Source organism: Euprymna scolopes, chromosome 26 (assembly GCF_053919585.1).
Source record: "Euprymna scolopes isolate OS-2025 chromosome 26, ASM5391958v1, whole genome shotgun sequence".
In the NCBI taxonomy this organism is placed as follows: Eukaryota; Metazoa; Mollusca; class Cephalopoda; order Sepiida; family Sepiolidae; genus Euprymna; species Euprymna scolopes.
In genome coordinates, this window is record NC_136507.1 from 43,585,296 (window position 1) to 43,608,297 (window position 23,002).

Consider the following 23,002-nt stretch of genomic DNA (forward strand, 5'->3'; position numbering starts at 1 on the left):
TGAAGGAGATAAAATTGAAAATATGGAAACAGACAGACATATAGCCGTTTATATATTAGATTTATTGAAATTTAAAATGCAAAGTCATAAAATAAAAATAAAATCCTATTGAAAAATAGTTTAATTCCAAAATTAGATTCACCAGAATGCATTTCAATTTCTTTAATCTTTTGTTTTGAATTGCTTTGTCATCTTTTGAATTTTGAAAGGGATTTGGATGAATTTAAACTGTTGAATATCTTAGATGCTCATTTTTTTCTACATTCAGAATTCTCGGCAAATCTTTATTTGATTAAAATAGTGAAAGTTTTAGAGCTATTTATACCTACTAGTTTTATAAATATAGATTAGAACAATATTATGAAGACAACAAGTAGTTTTATAATGGCTTACTTCAATTAATTTGATGATCAATACTGCAATCAATTTAACTTTCAAAATAGATTTTTTTGAAACAATACTTTGATAAAAAACAACTAAAAATCGTCAGAGTTTAAAGTGCCAGATAGGTACAGCTTGTAACTTATTTGTGTCATTTGTGCTGTACATATGTCGAGTTTTTAAAGTGTCACATAATCTAAGTTTTTATTTACTTTTGACAAGAAAATCTTTATTATAAGTATTTATATATAAGTATGTTTTTTCTGTCCACAAAACTAATTTTACAATTGCATAGTTATGTTTGTTTAAATTGCCCTTGGCCATCATTATGATTATTTTTACTTAGTTTTTATTATTTTATATTTTATCATATATATCTCAGGGCTCTACATTGCAAGTGAAACAGTCGCATTTGTAAGTGATTTTTCAAAGTGACTACTAGAAATAATGAAACACTTATCTTTTGGTGATTGTATTTCTTTCATGACAATCTTCCAAAGCTCACTATTGAGTGAAAAATATCTTTTCAACGTTTTTTCTTTTAATAAAATGAACAAAGTTAAATTATTTAAACAATAAAAGTTTAATAGAACAATTTACACTTTTTTTTTTAATGAAGGTTGTTGAAAAAACATCTGAAGAAATCTTCAAGTATCAACATATTTGTTGTATATTTAGAATTACACTTATTCAAAAAAAAACAAAAAAAACACAGGAAAATCTTTATGATGTACATTAGCAATACACACTGATGATAAAACATTTAGGATAATTACAGATTTTAAGGGGGTACTGCTGAAATCGTCATATTTTAAAAACCAAACCATCTTAAGTCCTCAAAATACCACCGTTTTGTTAGAAAATGAATATACTTTCAAATAAATTAACAAATAATAATGTACATTATATATTTTAAGAGTTTTAAGCAAATAAAATGATAAAACATCATAAAACAGCATTTGCGGTAAGATTGTGTAGTGATCCCCCCCTCCCCCCGATTTGTAAACGGTTGTACCACGTTTCTCTTAAGAATTTCATCATGAAATTTGGAAATTAACTAGAAGAGATATTACTTTTAATAGATTCGGTTGTCCGAAATTCTTTTGACAGTTTTTTTTTATTTTTGTTGTGTTAAAAAAAGACTTCAACATGACAAGTTTGGAAAATTTTCCAAAAAATTTCTTTGGACACCCACTGTTAAATAAATCAATCTTTTTTCTGCATTTATTTGTTAAAAATAAAAATGTAACCGGCTTTATCTTGTGGTACCGAGCAATTTAAAATCATGATACCTGGAAAAAATCGTTCTATTTTTAAAAAGTATCTAAAAACGATCTGTAGAAGCAGCAGCAGCTACAATCGCTGATATTAATTACTTTACAAACTTTTTTTTTGTTTTTTATTTCAGAACAAATTAAAAATTAAAAATAATGAAAATATGAATATAAAAAAAATGTTAATACATATTTAGTTGGAGCTCATATTATTAGAACATAATTAGCTTAACTAAAGCTATTCGGTTATGAGAATATTTAATTTTAAAGCGTTATTTTTGGTCAAATTTCAAAAATATAGTTGAAAAACAAATATGTAACGTGCACTTTTATCCATTACATTAGTTTTTAATGGTGAAGTAAACAGTGTTTTGTTTAAAAAAAAACAAAAAAAAAACGACAATGTGAAATATATTTTTGCTTCACGCGTGTGAGCAGTACCCCCCCTCCCCCATATATATTTTTTTTTAGCGGACTATAATTGAATGGACACTAATCTACCCAATTATATATATATATATATATATATATATATATATATATATATACACAAAATCAATATTTAAATATTTGTAGGAGGTCCTCAGTTTCTAGGTAAGTTCCTATTTACTTGCTTCTCTATGAGGACAGTTAAACACAAGGTCAGTTTTTAATGTGAGGAAAATCCAGCTTCCCAAAAAGGGTCAATTTGGCTAGAAACAAACATAAAAATTGTCGCAGTCATAAAGGATTTCTCCTTCACTGACAGAGGACAGAAAAGGCGAAGTGTAGCATCAGAACTGCCAGCAACCATTGTAAAAAAAGTAATAAAGAACGCAAGAGAGTTGTATGCTCAGTTCGTCAAGTCCAAAGTAGCTGAGCAGTGGTTTGGTTCCCACTATTTTGAGCAAACAGAATCCTGAACAGAAGCGCATGCTCTATCCCAACTCTCATAAATGGACCTGAGGTAATCTTGTCAGCATCAGACAAAACCAAACTCTTTGCCATAACTTTGCAGCTAATTCTAACCTTTGCGACCATTGCAACCTCCAATATTTCCTCCTGTATCAGAAAACATGCTATGTGGTATACAAATATCTGTATGTGATGTTGCCAAGCTAATCAAAAACCTTGATCTATAGCAGATGTGCTTACAGATATCTCATAGGATTAGTGAATCTCTCAACGGAGGCTACCTTTCTAGGACAATTGCTCTTGACATATCAAAGGCCTTTGATAGAGGTTTACTTCACAAGATCTCCAGCTACGGTATAGCTGGAAATGTCTTCTCAATTATTAAATCATTTCTCTCTGATAGGTTCATAAGAGTAGTGGTTGATAGGCAGAAATCAGAAGCTCTTAGTATTAATGCTGAAGTCCCTCAGGGATCCATCCTGGGCTCAACTCTCCTTCGTGATCTATATTAATGATCTTCCAAATCACATCCTTACATCATTCATAGACATCTATGCTAATGACACTACAATCTATGGTAGCACATCTAAGACCGTAAACAACCAAGTTCTCTCTAATTCTCTCTCCTCTGATCTTGCGCAAGTTGTACAATGGGGAAAGAGGGGGCTGGTTACTTTTAATGCATCTAAAACCAAGCTTTTATCTTTACATCATCAACACTCTGATCCCTCATCTGGCAATGAACGCATACATTAAATCCATTGCCAAGGCCGCTGAAAAAATGGTGGGATCTATCAATCCAGTAGATATCTCACTGCTGATGCAATTCTCTATCTATAGAAGAGCCAGGTACGTCCAAGGATGGAGTACTGTTGCCACATCTGGGCAGGAACTGCTAGAAAGGACTTATCCTGCCTTGATAGAGTTCAAAGTAGACTTCGTAGCCAGGTGGGGAATGTCCTTTTCTCTTCTCTGCAACCTCTTTTTCATAGAAGAGATGTTGCGAGTTTGATTAGGATTAAGGGAGGGTTTTTTTTTTCCTCTAACCCTAGGTACGAGTGGCAAGCCTCTTCCTCTTAAAACCTTTAGCCCTAACAATAACGCTGTCTAAGTGGCAAGCTCTTCACCAAACAAAGTTCCTTGGTAAGCTACATATAAGTGTCTAAAAAAAAATCCTTCCTTAAAGAAAAGTGCACCATTTATCACCCATAAAAAAATAAATTAGTCAACTGTCCTAAAATGCTATAATGGTCTCGAAATGGTGAATTATTTTACATTAAATTTATGTGAAACTAACCTCCACTTTAAATTCTAAAATTGTTTTTGTTTTGTTTCTATCAAGTCTTCAGGATGTTCACATAATTTTCCTCAGCTCTATCATTAACCCAAAGTCAGAGTGGCAACTTCCCCATCCTTTCATAATTGCACAAAGACCCTCTTAAAACCACACATAATCGTCTTTAGAAAAAAAAAAAGGCACACAGGATTTATCTCCGATAGAAAAAAATGGTTAACTGCCCTAAATCGTTAGAATGGCTCAAAATAAGGAATCATTTTACATTAAATTCTAAAATAATACTTGTTTATCTATATAATACTAAAACTCTGTCGTTCTTGGTTGTTTGCTTGTTTGCTTGCGCACTATCCTCCTCCTCCTCCTACTACTACTACTACACCTCCTCTTCTTGCTACTACTATTACTTCTCCTCTTTACAACTACTACTACTACGCCTCCTCTTCTTCTTCTTACTACTACTACTACGCCTCCTCTTCCTTATCCTACTATTACTACTACTGGTTGACATGTATTTTTACTGTTAAGTTTACATTGTAAAATAGTAGATTATTTGTAAAATTGCGTTAAAATAACTTAAACGTAATACGGAAATGAACAATGTAAAAAAAAATGTAGAAAGTATTAACAATTGTTTATTTGGATAATTTAAAACGCAAAAAAAAAAAAAATTAGGCCGCTGAAAACATACATAGTAAAAAAAAAAATATGTTGTCAACAGGTCAAAGTTGATTTATTTGTGAGAAAATTGTGACAGTATAGTTGTAATACAGAATAGTTGCAAAACATCCCCTAAGGGGTCAGTATGTTAGCTATGGAATTAATGTATGAGCATGACACTTGTGACGTAAAAAAAAATAGGTTTTTTGTGACATAACAGAAACATTTCTATGAAAGTATATTAAAATGAAAAAAAGAATATAGATAGATTTCTATAAGTCATTCTGTTTATAATCATGCCTAAATGCAAAGTTACAAGACCACAAGTGGCTATAGCTGTAAGTCTTTTTTTTTTTTTTCAAAAATAAACAATTATAAACAACTTTATGGAGTCATGCTTTTTACTGATAGAATCAAGTAACTCTGACATGAAGGTGTATACAGCCTCTTTTGTGTGCTCTAAATTGTCAGAAACAATGGCAAAGCTCTCCTTGACATTTTGGCTAACCCAAACATGACCAAAGAAAATGGTGACTTGCTGGTGAGACCAATGAGCAGATAGAATCTCATTCTGGTTGACAATGGATGCATTCTGAGAAATTCAGAACAAGAACAGCTGAGGAACCATTGCACTCTTCAATAAGATAAGTAAAACGATCTTTTCTTTTGATGTATCTGTGCACAAGAAAAGTATTCATTTGCTTTTTCAGGGCATCAAAAACGTCATTGACAGTTGCTGAAATTGTAACCTTTTTAGCACGTGTGTCTGGTTTTTGCCATTGTTGATACTTAATCAAAGTTTGACGATCTTCAGGTGATGGTTTGAACATTTTAATGTAATTTCTACAATCGTCACATTTATGGTAGATACAGTTCTTATTGTCTTCTTCGCATGTGACTTGCCAACAAAGAGAGTTGTTGAGGTGTTTATGGAAAGAGGGCCAATCGAAGAAGTTTTGGTGGCTATTGGTATGTCTTTCCGTTAGGAAGTTTTTAGAAAGGTATGCACGAAGTGGAACATTAGACAATATTTTAGAGCTGCGTACTGACTGAGTGGCAAATCGAGAGGCACCATCGCACTATAAAATCTGTGCCATCAAAAAGCGAAATTTCACCCCAAGAAGCTGTATTTTAGCATAATATGGCACTGAAGCTGACTAAGATAAAAAGTCAGTGCTGCATTGATCTGTTTTTACATATGAATGGCATCTGCTGGCCGTCGTAGAAAGTGTGGAGCAAGCACGTGAAATCATGGTTGGTGAAGAGGTGTGGGTGAAGCCACCCAATTTTCGTTGTACAACTCGCTAGACTGAAGTGCTCTCCAAGAACAAAGTGGCAGTTGACGGAATACCATGTCACATCTTAGACTAGCAATACACATGGACGATAAAACGATTTGGATAATCACAGATTTCAAGGGGTTTCTGCTAAAATAGTCATATTTTATAAACCAACGCGCTTTAAGTTTTGAAAATACCACTGTTTTGTTCAGAAATTAATATACTTTCAAATGAATTAATAAATAATAATGTACATTATATTTTTAAAATGTTTTAAACAAATAAAATGATAAAAATGTTAACATCATAAAACGGCGTTTTCGGTAAGATTTTGTACCCCCCCCTCCCGATTTGTAAACGCTCGTACCGCATTTCTGTTAAGAATTTTTTTATGAAATTTGGAAACTAGCCAGAAGGAATGTCAATTTTAATATTTTTGGGTGTCCGAAATATATTTGACCACTCGTATTTTTGTTGTGCTAAAAAAAAAGATTTCAACATGACGAGTTTGGAAAATTTTGAAAAAAAATTTCTTCAGACACCCACTTTTAAATAAAACAATCTTTTTATTATGTTTATCCGTTGAAAGAATAATAGTTTATTGTTTTGTCTTGTGGTATGTATCAATTTAAAAACATGATATCGGGGAAAAAATCGTTTTTAGTTTGAATATAGTATTAGTAATAGCATCAGCATTTTTTTTTTTTTTGTTGATTTTTATTCCAGATCGATTTTTTTAAAATTGAAATTCTAATTGTAAAAAAAATTTCTTACATGTTTAGTTAGTTATTTTGTTATCAACCACATAAATATTTAAAAAATTTGGGTAGTAGTCAAATTTAAAAAATATTGAACAACAGAAGATGTGAAATATGATTTTTTTTTTTTTGTTCACTTGTATGAGCGGTACAACCTTTGGTACTCTTACATAATTTGATCTGAATTCTTGTGAATTCCCGTCAAGCATGGATCGGGCTAGACCGGTAATCATCGGTGTCAGCCGAGCATTGTTCAAATGTTGAAACGCTAACTCGACTTTTTATTTTATTTAATTTTTTTTTCTGTTATGTTTTTAGTAATTTTTAAGGTAATATTAAGGAGTGGGGGTGACTTTTTATTTTCTGATTAGTTACTTATTTATTATTTATTTAATTGAATTTTTGGGAGTTTGATTAGCCAATGAAAAAAGCGCTATCCAAATCGAGTCAGAGGACATTTGAATTGGAAGAAAGCAACTAAACCAACAAAAAAAAAAAAAAAAAAAAAAAAGAAAAGCTGACAAACAAATATACAAACAGAAAAATGACAGGTAAGAAAATAAATCTATACATGTTAGAAAAAGAAATGAAAACATCGATGCAGACAATCTCATATTGTCAGAAGAAATTGCTGTTCCAAAAAATGAGGTGCAACATTTGTAAAGACAAATGTTTACTTAAAAAAAGATCGTGTGTAAAGGATGGTTTCTCCTGGAGATATACAAATGGACAGTGCCACCAAAAGAACTTGGCTGAACAACAAGTCTTAAAAATAAAAATAATACGAGAAAAACAAAACAAAACAGAAAAAAAAAAACTTGTACTTACATCTAACATATGGTTAGAAAATCTTTTCTTCTGTTGATAAATATTTTGCAAAAAAAAAAAAAAAAAATAATAAAATGAAATAAACATATTTTCATTTTTCAAGGTAGGGTTTTTGGTATTTTTGATTATTTGAATTTGTATTTCTTCTGGTTTGTTTTGTTTTTTCATTAGTCTGCGTCTGTTATGACGCTTGGCTAACACCGATGATTGCTGGTCTCATCCAATCCATGCTTGACAGGAATTCACGAGAATTCGGGTCAAATTATGCAAGAGTATCCAAACTTTATATCTTTCTTAATTTTCGTCTTATGTTTTCAGCAGATTATTATTGAATGGAAACTAATCTACCCGATTATAAAATAAAAAAAAAAATCCAAAATCGATATTTAAATATTTGTCGGAAATGCTCAGTTAAGGAACAAAAACAGTAAAAAAACACATTAAATGTAATCTATAAATATAAAAGCGAAAATGTATGTATGTTTGTATGTGTTCACTTTCTCTGTATGTCTACAAAAGGCTTTCTTCAGAATCAGAGGAGCGGTCGGTCGCCTAACAACTTTTTAAAACTTTTTATATCGCATATAAATCGTAATATCTCAGTTAACAACGAAGCTCGCCTGTCTATTTAATTTGCTCGATTTCGGGAAGATATTCAACATTTGTCGCTCGCCGCATGTGGGTTAGTCTTTTTCCTATAACATCTTGGGAAAATAAAAATCCCGCAGTCAAACTTGACCTCATTAACTCATTAAAACGGGCACCTGCCAAATCCAAGTAATTAAATAAATTCAAACATGTTTCCGTTAGCATCTCGCCGTGGGGCAATGGTTAACGTCGCACATTTTTTTTTTTTTCACACTTTAATTTACAACTTTGCCTCAAGGGTTCGGGTTTGATCCTCATACTTACCTACCAAAACATTTTTTTAACCCCCCCCCCCCGAGTTTCCACACACTCACACACCTAAACACCCGAGCAACGCCGAGTGCCCCTCGCTAGTCCTCACCTCACTCAGATTGTTTGCGAACCCACCCGTGTGCTCGATACTACTGGTCAATATGCAAGCCTCCTAGACCTTTTTCTCTCAACTTCCCCTGAGCTATGTTCATGTTCTGTTCATTCTCCTCTAAGATCCTCCGACCACTCCGTCGTATCAGTTAAGATAAAAATGAAATGTAATAAGTCCCCAGACGTACCCCTCCAGTTTACTGTATACCGATACTCTATGGCTGACTGGGATAGCTTCCGTACATTCATATCTGATTTACCTCTGCATTCCATGTTTAAAAAGGATGTGTCCTCTATAGTATCAGATCTGACCGAATGGTTAATTGTAGGCACAGACCGATTCAGACCATCTAAAAAATTCCAACAGAAACCTTACAGTCAGCCATGGTTCTCTCCAGAATGTGTTGCTGCTATCGCGCACAGAAATCACTTTTTCCATAACTACCAACGTAATAGATGCACTGAGACTAAAGCTGCTTTCAGGAACGCCAGCAACCACTGTAAAAGAGTAATAAAAAATGCAAGAGAGCTATATGCCCAGTCTGTTAAATCTAAAGTAGCTGATCAGCAGCTTGGTTCCCACCAGTTTTGGCAAATAACAAATAGGATTCTGAACAGAAGTGTGCGTTCTATCCCAAACATTATCAATGGATCAGAGGTCATCTCATCAGCATCAGACAAGGCCAAACTATTTGTCAAGAACTTTGCAGCTAATTCTACCTTATGCGACGAAGGTAATCAACTCCCCATATTTCCTCCTATAACACAGAACACGCTAGGTAACATACAACTATCTGTGCATGAGGTCGCCAAGCTAATCAAGAACCTTGATTCCAGTAAAGTAACTGGCCCTGACGGCATCCCAATTATAGTGTTAAAAAAGCTTCAACCAGAACTTGCTCCCATACTTACGAAACTGTTTAAGCGTTGCCTTAAGGAGAAGTGCTTTCCGACTCCCTGGAAAACCTCATCAGTATGCCCTGTATTTAAGAATTCAGGTGATAAGTCATCTCCCTCTCAGGACAGACCAATAAGTCTCCTGTGTGTTATGAGTAAGTTGCTGGAATCCATATTAAATAGAGAAATAGTCAACCACCTCAGCAGAAATAACCTTAGTGACACACAATATGGTTTCTGTTCTGCAAGATCTACCGCAGATGTGCTAACGGTTATATCTTACAGGATTAGTGAATCTCTTGACAAAGGCTTCCTTTCTAGGGCAATTGCTCTTGACATATCAAAGGCCTTCGACAAGGTATGGCATAAGGGCCTACTTCACAAGATTTCCAGCTACGTTATAACTGGAAATGTTTTCTCAATCATTAAATCATTTCTCTCCGATAGGCTCATAAGAGTAGTGGTCGATGGACAAAAATCAGAGGCCTGCAGTATTAATGCTGGAGTCCCTCAAGGGTCAATCCTGGGCCCAACTCTCTTCCTGATCTACATCAATGATCTCCGTAAACATATACTTAAATCATTTGTTGACATCTATGCTGATGACACGACCATCTACGGCAACACATCAAAGGCTGTAAATGACAAAGTTCTCTTTGATTCTCTCTCCTCTGATCTCGAGCGCGTGGTTCAGTGGGGGAAGACGTGGCTGGTTACCTTTAATGCATTTAAAACCAAACTTCTATCTTTACATCATCAATGCTCATCTGACATCAATTGAAATGGATGGCTCTCGTCTAGGAGAAGCCCCATGTTTTGACAAGCTTCTGGGTTTGTCCTTTACTCCTGATCTGAAATGAAACACGTATATCAAGTCTGTTGCCAAGGTCGCTGGAAAGATGGTGGGATCCTTCTACTGCTCCAGAAGATATCTCACTACTGATGCAATTCTCTATCTATATAAAAGCCAAGTACGTCCAAGGATGGAATACTGCTGCCATATCTGGGCAGGAGCTGCTAAAAACAGCCTATCCTGTCTTGACAGAGTACAAAATAGACTTCGTGGCTTAGTGGGGATGCCCTTTTCTTTACCCTGCAACCTCTCTCCCACAGAAGAGACGTTGCGAGCCTCTCCTTGTTTTATCATTATTTCCATGGCAGGTGCTCGTCTGAACTCCAATCTCTGGTCCCCTTCACCAATCCTTCATGAAAAACACCCGTCTAGCTGAATCCACTGTGAAAAATTTCCCCAACTAAATCAAAACGTAGATTCCCTGAACAAAGCTTCTTTCTTAGAACTGCACGCCTGTAGAACTCTGTTCCGTCTGTCTGCTTCCCACCTGACTACAACTTGAATATCTTCAAGCCCAACGTTAACAAATTCCTAATAAACTGCCCTCTTAAGTAAACACTTCAGTAAATCTCCACACTAACGTACTGTACTTGCAATAACCCTTATCCCTGAGTGGCTTCCGGGCCTTGATAAGTGGTGACCACCATGTAAAAAAAAAAAAAAAAAAAAAATCTAATATCGAAACAGGCTTATTTAAGCCATTTTTCACGTGTTCGTTTTTCTGTTTTCATTGTTCGTTTGCCTTACGTTAGTTTTCTTTGTGTTTTCTTTCCCACGTAAGTGTTAATGTTGTTTTCTTTTTTTACTTCGCTTATAACAAACAAACCTATGTCGTCGTCACGCTCGACGACTTCCGGCCGCGCACCTGTCAATTTGATTCTTACTTAAATAAATTCAAACATCTTTCACTAACTCATTCTGGCTGGGCGATTTTATTTTCAAACTTTGCCTCAGGGCTTCGGGTTCGATCATACCCCCCCCCCCCCGGGTTCTTTTTTATTTAACACAACACACACCTACAAACACCCGGGCAACGCCGGGTACCCCCGCTAGTCTATATATATAAAAGCGAAAATTTGAGTTTGTTCGTATGTATGTTTGTTTGTGTGTTTGTATGTCTCGCAAAAACTTTCGACACGGCTTACGGATTTTCGCCAGATCGGTATCATTTTAAACTTCCAACCTTCGCCCGACAAATATCGAAAAATTGGCCAAAAACGTTAATTCCTTCACCCTAAAATGATCAGTTTTCTACGGGGAGGAGGGGGAGTGTCAGCAAAAACTGTCCTCTCATGATGATTCCACTTCTACGCATGCGTCATACGACGTTGTAACCTGATTTCCTTTAAATATTTGAAAAAGCGACACAATTTCGTGGACGTCGTCTTAGCTCAGTTGGTTAGAGTGCGGCCTCATTACCTAAAGGTTTTGGGTTCGAATTGTGGTGTGAGATGTCTTTGTTTTTTTTTTAATTTTTTAAATTTTAATATTGAAGCAGGGTTATTTAAGCCATTTTTCATGTTTTTCAGATTTTTCTGTTTTTTTTCTTCGCTTATTCTTAGGTTTTCATTACCCCCAAAAACAACCGGGCAACGCCGGGTACTCCCCGCTAGTCTATATATATCTATATATATATAAAAGCGAAAATGTATGTATGTTTGTATGTGTGTCTGCTAAAAACTTTTGACAGACACAAGAAAAATTCACAAACTTGGTCTCATATGAAAGCCCTCACCTTCCGGACGACAAATATTGAAAAATTCGCCCAAAGTGACCATCAGAAGTGCGTCAACTGATCGATTTTCTGCAGAAAAAAAGTGACATTTTAATGTTAAACATTACATATTTTTAAATCGATTTATAACTGCCCCCAAAAAATACGGCCGCCAATTCTACATAAAGTATACACGCGGTCGTTTATTTTGGGTCAACTTGCATTTAAAACCCACTGAGTTATGTCACGTGATCTTAACGTCAGCAACCTCTAATGGCGGTCTGAATTTACAATTTAAAAATGTTATCGGTAAAAAAAATTAATTAAAGCTAAACTATGAACTTCTACGCTATGGCAACGTTACCAAAGTTATTACCACATTCAAAATAGGTAGATACGATAGTTAAACGAAAAATAATAAGCCAAACATATGAAGTAAAAAAAAAAAAAAAAAAAAATATGCTTACAAAAAATATTAACGAATGAAGTTTTTAAATATAAAAACAGCCAGACGCCATTTTCCAGTCTTCAGAGTAAGGAAGACGAAGTGAGAGAGAGAGACGCAAACAGAGAGAGTGAGTGAGAGAGAGACGCAAACAGAGAGAGAGAGAGTGAGAGAGACGCAAACAGAGAGAGATCCGAAATCGACAGAGGGAAGGGTCAACAACGCATGCGTCAGATGACGTCATGACGTCGTGACCTGATTTACTTTAAATAGTTGATAAACCGAACAAACTTTATATACGCCACTTTAGCGCAGGTAGTTAAGGCCTTGGTTCATTATCTAAACGTTTTGGGTTTGAATCGTGGTGTGAGATGTCTTTTTTTTTTTTTTTTTTCGATTTTTTTAATTTAAATATTGAACCCTGTATTATTTAAGCCATTTTTCAGTAACGTTTGTTCGTTTTTCTGTTTTAATTGTTCATTTGCCGTACGTTATTTTTTTTTGTGTTTTACCCCCCCCCCCCCTGCTGAATTAAAATGTTTTCTTTTCTTACTTCGCTTATAACAATGCTTACATCGTCATCGTCGTAACGCTCGACGACCTTCTAACATCTTTCACTTCCGGCTGGCCGATTTTATTTTCAAACTTCGCCTCAGAGATTCGGCTTCGATCCTACATGCCCCCCTCCCCGGTTTCTTTTTTATTTAACACCACACACCCCTACAAACACCCGGGCAATGCCGGGTACCCCTCGCTAGTATATATATAAAAGGCAAAATGTGATCATTTTATGTATGTCTCGCAAAGGCTTTTTTCGCCGCCTATCGCTTAGAAGTGTTTACATACCGTCTAAATAATAATATCTACGATTTGTGAACGCGCGTTGCGTCTAGATTTATTTACGTCGACTTTTATAAGATTCGCACTATTTCACTCTGTCGCCTGTTTGTCCTGCTTTTTAGTATAAATAAAATGAAACTAAATTCAAACAGTTTGTGTTCTCGGCTTTCGTGCCGAAACATCCAGAAAGCAATCAGCTTTTGATCAATGTGGAGTTTCAGACAATTGCTATTCGACTTGGACAATGGGAAGCTGCATGTCATGCCATGTCATCACCCCCACTTCATCTTGGGGAAGCGAAAACTAAAAATACTGTCACGTCATCGTAACGCTCCCGCGGTGACCTCATTTAGCGTCTACCTGTCAATCAAACCTCTTTCACTCGCTTTATAAGCGCTAATCAATTACTCTCATTCGTGGCCGAGATGGTTAAGGGGTCGGCTTTTGTTTTCACTTCCGCGTCAAGACTTCCGGGTTCAATCCCGCCTCCCGACCAAAGCTTTTTTTTTTTTTTTTTTACACCTTTAAACACCCGGGCAACGTTTTTTTTTCTTTGAATTTAAACAGGGTTATTAATTTGCTTATTCTTTAGTTTACCCCCCCCTCAAACACACACACATACACACATACATAGCGTTGTTATTTTAAAATTGCGGGTGCGATCCGACAGGTTTATTTATGCCATTTTTTTTTTTTGTTTTGGTTTTTCCGATTTTTTTTAACATCGTCTTTTTTATAATATTTACACAGGGTTATTACCCCCCCCCCCTCTCCCCATACCACACACCTACAAACACCCGGACAACACCGGGTACCCTCCGCTAGTTAAAAATAAAAATCAAATTCATTAAAAATTTGTGAATCATTTTTCAACTTTGGCAAAAAGTTTTTTTGGTACTTATACAGTTTATTGCCGAATATGGAGATGCCATTTTTTTCAGGCACCTGTTGTTAAAATCAGAGGGAGAAATCAGTATTTTAAACTATTAGTGAAGTAGGAAATAAATAACAAAAAAATTACAAAAGTGTTTTATTAAAATTGTATTTTCTTAAAAACTTTTCAATAAATGTCTTTACAATTATATTTTCATACATTTTTATACGATAACTCTCTTTACAATTATATTTTCATACATTTTTATACAATAAATGTCTTTACAATTATATTTTTATACATTTTTATACATTTTCATACATTTTTATACAATAAATTTTTTGGTTTTCAAATGGCGTTCGCTCAGTTTAAACAATTATGAATATGTCATTTTCTGTTTTTAATAAAATATATATATATATATATACTCGGGTTTTTTTATTCAAAAGTAATGGACTAGTGAATTCAACGAGGTTGTTAGATAGTGCTCAATAAAAAGAGCTGATAATACTTGTTTATTGTTATATAAACATGCTCACATCCCGCTGCTACAAATAGCCACTTGTTTCAATCAAACAACAGATATCATCAGGCAGCGACTTAACTATTCAAATGTTCAATGAATAATGGATTTTTATTTTAGGTAGGAACTCTTTAAAAGTTCGAGTTAAAAAACCTTAAAACACAGAACTTTAATTATAAGATATAAAAAGGGAGGGGCAATTAAATAAAGTTAAAAAATTATAATGGAGAGAGAATGATTAAGAGGAGAAAAAAAGAAATAGAGAAAGAAAATAGAGAAAAAAAAATATATAATATGAAGAAGAAAAAGAAAAAACATATAAAGGGTTATTATAAAGAAAACAAGGGCTAGAAGGGAAAAGAAAGAATGATGAAATATAGTTAAAGAGAGAAAGAGAGAAAGTAAGAATTAATAGGAAGGGAAGCTTAAAATGTTGATAGTATATAGAAAAAGAAAAAGATCTGCGTGTCAACCAATTTATGAACAATTATACATTTCAGTAACGAGACACGTTATTACAAAAACAAACAGAAAATACAATCTAAGCGTTAGAAGTGTACATGTCAAAAGTGACAGCGACTGTAACCAACCAACATATTTATCATCTCACATATGTCCACGAGTAATATCAACGCAGTTCAAACATACGTCTACAATTAATTAAGCCCTTTATACTAAATGATATAAGTTTAAAGTTTTCGCATTTTTATTAAATAAATATATAAATAAAAAAATAATAAAACAATATTAAAATTATTAATAATAATAATAGTAATAATAAAAATAATAATAATAGTAATAATAAAAATAATAATAATATTAATAATAAAAATAATAATAATAATAGTAATAAAAATAATATTAATAATAATAGTAATAATAAAAATAATAATAATAGTAATAATAAAAATATTAATAATAATAATAAAACAGAATAAAATTAATATTTATTATCTTTTTAATATAACATATTTAACCATAAGAGGGGATTGAAGAAATTAAATAGGACTAATAATTATAAAGAATAATCTACTAATATTTATGTATATAAAAAGAATACAATACATATATATATATACATATAAACATACATATATATATATATATATACACATATATATATATACATGCATATAAGTAAAGGTGTAACTCTATACTATTAAGTTGAAAGTTTAAGCTAGTTAAGTATAAATATAAAGTCATATTAAATCACAAATTAACACATTCAAGACAGTATTACTAAAAACATAGATACAAGTACACTTACATATAAATATATTCAGGCAAAAGAAGTAATTAAATCAACAAAATACTCAAAAGTAGCGACACATAGGTAGATAGTAAGAAAATTAAAAATAATAAAATACATATGTATATACCCACAGAGAACCAACAGACATACATATATACATATATATATATAATTTTATGTATACACATACATACAAAAAAATGCACAAATGTATGCACACAGTCATATACTAATATACAACAACGCACACACACATATATATAAGCACACATAAATATGTATAATTTACATAAACTATATATATAAAAATACATACGAATACAAATTATTTGGCAAGAGTACAGATAGATGCATACACACATAAAAGCATACAAAACACACCCAAACACAAATACAAATAGAAACCGTAAGAGAAAAATCCTGTGGTACAATCTCCCTTTTAATCTGAAACTTAAAACAAATCTAGGAATGAAATTCTTAAACTTAATTAAAAAGCACTTCCCTATTAGTAACATACTACATAAAATTTTCAATAAAAATACAATAAAACTTAGTTATAGCTGTAATGAAAACCTTGAACAAATAATTAAAAAACATAATAATAAAACATTAAACAAAAATAGCACACCCATTGCTACCAAAGGGTGTAACTGTAGAATTAAATCAAAATGCCCTCTTAAAGGAAATTGTCAAATTACTTCTGTAGTGTATGAAGCAACTATTTCTACTAAGGAAAATCCTAACGAAAAAAAATATTACATAGGAATGACAAATAACAATTTTAAAGAAAGATTTACCGGTCACAAGTGCTCTTTTGAAAATAATGAGTACAAAAATAGAACTTCCTTGTCTAAATATTACAATGAACTAGTAGAGCAAGGTTACTCCCCAATAGTAAATTGGAAAATTTTAAAGAAAGCTAAAATTCATCTTTAAACTCACCTTGCTACCTATGTCTTTATGAGAAATTGTTTATATTTAAGTTTAGAGAAAGAGATAAATTATTAAATAAGAAGCACGAAAATTCAATTAATTGCAAACATTATGAAAGCCATCTTTTAAGTAATTTAGTTTAGATATAAAATTTTAATAAATTTAAAATTGTCACTGATTTCTATAATTTATTAAAATACTATTAATATACTTTCTCCTCGCCTGATTTCATTCTTAACGTCCCCTATCTTATATACCTGTGTGTCTATGTGTATATTTTATGACCGTGTGTACTTATGTTTATATATATGTTATTTTGTATACCCTCCTTTGTTGTGTACTCCCCTAATAATGTTTATTCAATCCATTTGTATGCTTTTATGTGTGTATGCATCTATCTGTACTCTTGCCAAATAATTTGTATTCGTATGTATTTTTATATATATGGTTTATGTGGATTATACATATTTATGTGTGCGTATATATATGTGTGTGTGCGTTGTTGTATATTAGTATATGACTGTGTGCATATATTTGTGTATTTTTTGTATGTATGTGTATACATAAAATTATATATATATGTATATATGTATGTCTGTTGGTTCTCTGTGGGTATATACATATGTATTTTATTATTTTTAATTTTCTTACTATCTACCTGTGTGTTGCTACTTTTGAGTATTTTGTTGATTTAATTACTTCTTTTGCCTGAATATATTTATATATTTATATGTAAGTGTACTTGTATCTATGTTTTTAGTAATACTGTCTTGAATGTGTTAATTTGTGATTTAATATGACTTTATATTTATACTTAACTAGCTTAAACTTTCAACTTAATGGTATAGAGTTACACCTTTACTTATATGCATATATATATATATATATATATATATATATATTGTATTCTTTTTATATACATAAATATTAGTAGATTATTCTTTATAATTATTAGTCCTATTTAATTTCTTCAATCCCCTCTTATGGCTAAATATGTTATATTAAAAAGATAATATTAATTTTATTCTGTTTTATTATTATTATTATTATTATTATTATTATTATTATTATTATTATTATTAATATTACTATTATTTTTATTATTACTATTATTATTATTAATAATTTTAATATTGTTTTATTATTTTTTTATTTATATATTTATTTAATAAAAATGCGAAAACTTTAAACTTATATCATTTAGTATAAAGGGCTTAATTAATTGTAGACGTATGTTTGAACTGCGTTGATATTACTCGTGGACGTATGTGAGATGATAAATATGTTGGTTGGTTACATTCGCTGTCACTTTTGACATGTACACTTCTAACGCTTAGATTGTATTTTCTGTTTGTTTTTGTAATAACGTGTCTCGTTACTGAAATGTATAATTGTTCATAAATTGGTTGACACGCAGATCTTTTTCTTTTTCTATATACTATCAACATTTTAAGCTTCCCTTCCTATTAATTCTTACTTTCTCTCTTTCTCTCTTTAACTATATTTCATCATTCTTTCTTTTCCCTTCTAGCCCTTGTTTTCTTTATAATAACCCTTTATATGTTTTTTCTTTTTCTTCTCCATATTATATATATATATTTTTTTGTCTATTTTCTTTCTCTATTTTCTTTCTCTATTTCTTTTTTTCTCCTCTTAATCATTCTCTCTCCATTATAATTTTTTAACTTTATTTAGATTGCCCCTCCCTCTTTATATCTTATAATTAAAGTTCTGTGTTTTAAGGTTTTTTAACGCGAACTTTTAAAGAGTTACTACCTAAAATAAAAATCCATTATTCATTGAACATTTGAATAGTCAAGTCGCTGCCTGATGATATCTGTTGTTTGATTGAAACAAGTGGCTGTTTGTAGCAGCGGGATGTGAGCATGTTTATATAACAATAAACAAGTATATATATATATATATATATATATATATATTTCGTGAAAAACTTGCTCATTTTCATGAATTAAATCCAAACATTTCCAATTAACCAATTACGGAGAAACGTTCTCTTTCATTTTTTTTTTTGTATTTATTTATTTTTTTTTTTATAGTTCTTTCCGGAAGTAATTAATATCTAGTTTAATTTTTTTGTTATTTATTTCCTACTTCGGCCATAGTTTAAAATACTGATTTCTTCCTGATTTTAATGACAGGTGCCCAAAAACTTCTCCATTTTCGGCAATAAACTTTTTTTGTTTTGTTTTTAATATTTAAATAAGTGGGGCAAAAAATACTTTGTACTTTACCAAAAATCACGTTTTCTGTCAGTGACGTCACTTGTTTTAAATAACATTTATTTTTGACTGTTTGTTGTAATTCTTGTAAAGTTTCACAATAGATGTCAAACACTCTTAACAACAACAACAACAACAACAAAACTCTTAATCTTACGTCTAACCCTAGGTATGAGTAGCAAACCTCCTCCTAAAACCTTAGCCCTAACAATAACACCAAGTCCGAGTGGCAGAACTCCTCACCAAACAAAATTCCTTGGTAAGCTATATATAAGTGTCAAAAAGAAGACTTTTCCTTAAAAAAAAGTGCACATGATTAATCTCCCATAAAAAATAAATTTGTCAACTGTCCTAAAATACTAGAATGGTCTCAAAATGGTAAATTATTTTACATTAAACTTTTGTGAAACTAACCCCTGCTCTAAATTCTAAAATTGTTTTTATTTTGTTTCTATTGTCTTCAGGATGTTCACACATAATTTCCTTTAGCTCTATCATTAACCCAAAGTCAAAGTGGCAACCTCCCCACCTTCTCATAATTGCATAAAGACCCTCTTAAAACCACACATAATCGCCTTTTAGAAAAAAATCCAAAAAACTCCCAGGATTTATCATAGAAAAAAAAAAGGTTAAATGCCCTAAAATGCTGGAATGGGAAATCATTTTACATTAAATTCTAAAATAATTATTGTTTATCTTTCATTAAAGTTTTTCTAAGTGTTCTCCTGTAATTGTCTATAAAGATAGAATCACATATTTTGGAGAGGTGGTCAGATTGGGTGGGGTAACAGAACGGTATTAATCTACACTAATACTAGTTTTGGGACGATTCCTAAATTTTTTCCTATTCTGATTCCAGGAAAATGTTGATTAACGATTCTGATTCTTGTGTTTTGAAATATACCATTATATAATCGAAAGTTTTTGTGTAGCAAAAAAATTTGGTGCAGCGAAAAAGTGAAAATAAATTGTATTTTCACAAGGGAATTTAAAAAACGATTTGATTTTTTTTGTAAAATTTCTTTCATTAAAGATAAGTCAAAACAAATATTTTAGCCATGAATTAAACATGCACCATGAAATTAATAAAAATCAATTTCAGGAGTTATTTTATATATTATCTATATATATAAAAGGCAAAATGTGTGTGACCATTTCGTGTATGTCTTCAAAAGGCTTTTCTCGCACACGGTCCCGGGTTCGTTACTATCGCTTACAACTGTGTATATAGGTCCTATATAATAATATCTAGGAATTAGGAAAGCGTGTAGCGTATAGATTTATTTACGTCGATTTTTACAAAATTATTGCTATTTTGGCTTCTCGCGTGTTGATTGGGCTTTTTCATATATAAAGCGAAACTAATTAAAAGTTAACACAGGTCTCGGCATCGCGCCCCTGGGAAACATCCAGAAGCAATCAGCTTTGATCAATGTTGTACATCAGACAATTGTTATTCAATCTGGACAATTGGGAGCTGGTTCCCCTCCCCCAACATCTGTTGGGGGGGAAAAAACAAAAATAGACAACTGCATGACTTCTATTTGACCTTCTTAATTAGGTCAAATGGAAGCAGCAGAGTTAACTTTTATTGCGCACGCCTGTTTTTATAGTTTAATAAATAAATTCAAACCTGAGTATGTTGTATGTATGTCGCGGTGGCCTAATGGGTAACATCTCCCGTTTTTTTTTTTTTTTCACACATTAATTTCCAACTCAAGGGGACGGGTTCGATTCTCATACTTACCTACCAAAACATTTTTTTTATTTACCCCCCTCCCCCTTTATCTTTACCCCCCCCCTTTATCTTCAATAATTCTTTAAAATTTAACATTTTTATGGCAGCTTCAATCGCTAACTGATTTTTATTCCACTTTCTAGAATATTTCTATTTCTAAATGAAATTTAAAAATAATTAAATCTTTGGTTACATATTTCATATTCAATCGTCTCAAATTATTCCTATTTATTTGACTTTAAAAATATTTTTAACCCTAATAATGTTATTTTTTAAATCTAAATAAATTGGTTTATTTCTATATTTATTTTTATTATCTTCTATATATATAAAAGCCAAACGTCTGTGTGTATGTATGTATGTTTGTTTGTAACGCTAAAACTTTTGAAAGACGGAACCAAACTTGACAAATTTGGTATCATATCGAAGCCCCATCACCCGGATGACAAATATCGAAATTTCACGTCAAACGGACCACTAGAAGTTGGTCAACTGATCAGTTATCTTCGAGGGGGGCCCCAAAAAAACCTGTCATTATCTATATATATAAAAGACAAATGTTTGTTTGTAACGCTAAAACTTGAGATGAAAGATTCCTCTCCCCTAAGAATAAAACATATGTTCAATATCTGCTTTTGTTTTTTCATTGTTTATACGGTCCCGAGCAACGCCGGGTAGCCCTGCTAGTCTATATGTATAAAAGCCAAACGTCTGTGTGTATGTATGTTTGTTTGTAACGCTAAAACTTTTGAAAGACGGAACCAGAGTTGACAAATTTGGTATCATATCGAAGCCCCATATCCCGGATGACAAATATCGAAATTTCACGTCAAACGGACCAGTAGAAAGGGGTGAACTTATCGTTTTTCTCCCAGGGAAGCCCCCAAAAAACCTGTCATTTTAATGCTTTTTATTACGTAATTCTTGAATGATCCAATGTAATTCATACGTAAAAAAAAACGCTTAGTCATGTCACGTGACGTGACGTCAACGTCCACTAATGGCGAACAATTGTAAATAACAAGTTCTTTCTATGATACTTTTGCAATTTCTCTTCTCCTTCGTTCTATATATTATTAAACTTCATGACAATGTCTCCAACTGGTTAAAAATAGTATTTATACAAGATTTTTAACGAAAAATGTCAGGAAAAAATGTACAGGAATAAAAAAATTCAGCTTTCAAAATATTCGTCGATAATAAAACCGATCTTTATATTTACGCTAGCCATTTTGTATATTACCACGTGACCTCCTACCTCTTAAACTGGAGGGGGGGGGGATCCACTTGAATCCAACAAAACCAGTAATTTTTTTTTCTATTATATATACATTATTTTCTATAAAATTAAGTGTAGACTTTATAATTAAAACAAAAAATGTTATTCATACGTAAAAAAAAAACGGTTAGTCATGTCACGTGACGTGACGTCAACATCCACTAATGGCGACCAATTGTAAATAACAACTTTTTTCACAAAACCAACACCGTCTTTCTCTTTTCTCTCTCTCTCTCTCACCCACTTACTCTTCCCTCTCTCTCACCCTCTTTCTCTTGACGTCACACCACTGTTAAACTGTGGGGGGGGGGGAAGAGGCAGCTTCAAAACCAACAAAAACAGTGCACCCATTCCCAGGCATTATCTCCTATAGATGCACATTTTATTAGAACCGCTTGTGTCCTCTTTCATAACTCTCTCTCTATCACCATATTTCTCTCTCTCTCACTCTCTTCTCTCTCTCTCTCACCCTGTTTCTCTTCTCTCTATATTAGCACTTATCAAGGCCAATAGGCAAATCGAGGATAGACTCGACGATGAGAGTTCAAACGTGCACAGTATTACAATTTGGAAAAGAGGATGGAACAACTTTCTCTTCTGCCTCTCTCTAATACTCTTTATCTTCTCTCTCTCTCTCTCACCCTGTTTCTCTTCTCTCTATATTAGCACTTATCAAGGCAAATAGGCAACTCGAGGATCAACTCGACTCACCATATTTCTCTCTCTCTCTCACTCTCTTCTCTCTCTCTCTCTAGACCTCTTTCTCTTCTCTTTCTCTCTCTCACCCTCTTTATCTACTCTCTCTCTCACCCTCTTTCCCTTCTATCTATATTAGCACTTATCAAGGCCAATAGGCAACTCGAGATTGAGAGTTCAAACGTGCACAGTAGTGAAATTTGGGAAAGAGGATGGAACAACTTTCTCTTCTGCCTCTCTCTCAGACTATTTATCTTCTCTCTCTCTCTCTCTCTCTCGCTCTCTCTCTCTCTCTCACCCTGTTTCTCTTCTCTCTATATTAGCACTTATCAAGGCCA

General features: G+C 32.6%; 1 protein-coding gene across 5 annotated transcripts in view; it reads left to right on the plus strand.

Annotated features, from left to right (window-relative positions):
* LOC145248003 (pre-mRNA-splicing factor syf2-like) overlaps positions 1–23,002 on the plus strand; it is a 276,024-nt gene that overhangs the window by 222,613 nt on the left and 30,409 nt on the right. The window lies entirely within an intron of this gene.